The sequence below is a fragment of the Acomys minous genome (genome assembly GCF_964271855.1).
Source record: "Acomys minous genome assembly, chromosome: 16".
NCBI classification, from domain to species: domain Eukaryota; kingdom Metazoa; phylum Chordata; class Mammalia; order Rodentia; family Muridae; genus Acomys; species Acomys minous.
In genome coordinates, this window is record NC_140498.1 from 39,194,297 (window position 1) to 39,196,184 (window position 1,888).

A 1,888-nucleotide genomic window follows, 5' to 3' on the forward strand; every position below is an offset into this window, starting at 1 on the left:
TTTATAACTATACCTTCTTGTTTCGCTTATTGAGGCAGGGCCTTGTGTGAATTGGGTCGTCCTCAAACTCACCATGTAATTGAGGATGGCCCTAACTTTCCCATCTTGACCTCCCAAGTGCTGGGAATCATAGGTATGTCCCACCCACCACCCACCCCCTCTAAGAAGGAATCTTACTTTGTAGCCCTGGCTGCCCTCAAAACTTGCCTTCCTGCCTCTGCCTCCCAAATGCAAGTGCTGTGATTAAAGGAGTTTACAGCATGCCCCACCCCCCACTTTTTGAGACAAAGCTATTGCTCATGCTGGCTTTGAACTTACTTTCGAGCCCAGACCAACTTAGAATTTAATGTCCTTCTCCCTCAACCTCCTAAGCAGGACTATGCAACTATACCCAAACTAGGTCTTTTTTCTTTGTTGCTATGTCCCCAAAGCTCAGAATAGTTTTGGGTCCCATCTGCTCAAGACTCAGGACTACTCAAGACTTGTTGATCTGTGGCTTCTGTGCCTGCAGAGGTCTCTCTGCCCTTCTTGACCTCTGCAGGCTGCCCTGTGGCCTATTCACTCAGGGTTGTGTCTTCTGGTCCATTCTACACTAGCATTGATCCGGGCTCACTCAACAACCTGGGATGATCCAACATTACCTGCTGTGTGGTCACGTGGGGAGGGGCGTTACTGGGCTAGTGCGCAGAGATGCGGCAAAGGCCAGTCCTGGGTCCATCTTGGCCATTCCGCTGACGATGGGTATCACTTACTGATGAGTTGTCAAACCATTGCTAGTCAGTCTTTTGGGTGCATGATCTGACTCACCAAAGAGGCCATTTAGTGGCTGCGCATTGCTGAGTGAGCAGCAACCCCATCCCTGTCAGTGGGCTCAACCCACCTGATTATCTTGGAGGGCTCAGGATGCCAGCTTCTGCTCCAGTGTTGCCAAAGTGTGGTGTCTTCAACATTTAGGAGTAAGTGTCCCCACACAGCATCAAGGGGACAAGGGCCTCTCTGGCTTGCCGGCTTCCGGAGCATGAAGGATTTCCCAGAAACATGACCTGTAAGCTCTGCTGAGCCAGGTTCCGGTTTTCTGGGCCGTGGGGCAAATGTCACCCAATCTCTCATAAAACATCCAGAGTGCAGGGCATCCCAGAGGCTTCTTTTGGTGTCCTTTGGCTACCTGCTGTGTCCCATCTTCTGCCGCCTGATTCTTAGTGCGTCCTCCAGATTGCAGAAGAGGTGTGAATGGGAGTGATTCAGTTACTTCGGGGAGCCAAAGGGCCTTAAAGGGAAAAAATAGTGTGGGGGCTTCAGTGAGTATCACTCAAAGGACTTGCAAAGATGTCACAATTATAAGCTAGTGTTTCTCTAGAAAAAGTCGTGTGCCTATCTGGCACACGAGTAAGCTCGGACCTAGGACAGAGCTGGTCCAACAGGATTGTTGCCTCAGACATCTGGGACAGAAACCAGAAATCGCTGAAGGGGCTGGGAGAGGTGGAGAGCAGTCCAGGGAGCCAGGTTGGGCTGGACCACCTTCTGACCCAGCCGCTGCAGACAACCGTTTCAGACCCTGTACAAAATCGTGACCCAGACTCCCAGACTTCGCCCCTGGCACAGTGAGGCTCTCAGGCCACGGGGAAGCCCGCCGGAGCTTTGCTCAGAAGTCCCTTGCAGCAGGGGATCCTGGGAGCTGTAGTTCGCTCTCCCCGGATCCAGCGCGCCTCATCAAACTGACATGGGAATACCACCTGAATTGGCCGACTGAGCCTCTTCTGCCGTTTTGGGTTTTTTTTTTTGGATGGAGAGAGCTCAGGAAAGAGGACAGGAATTAGGGTTGTTCAAGACTACAACTCCCGGCGTGCCTTGAGCGGCATCGCTCTTCCCTGTGGGAGCCGTAGTCCCG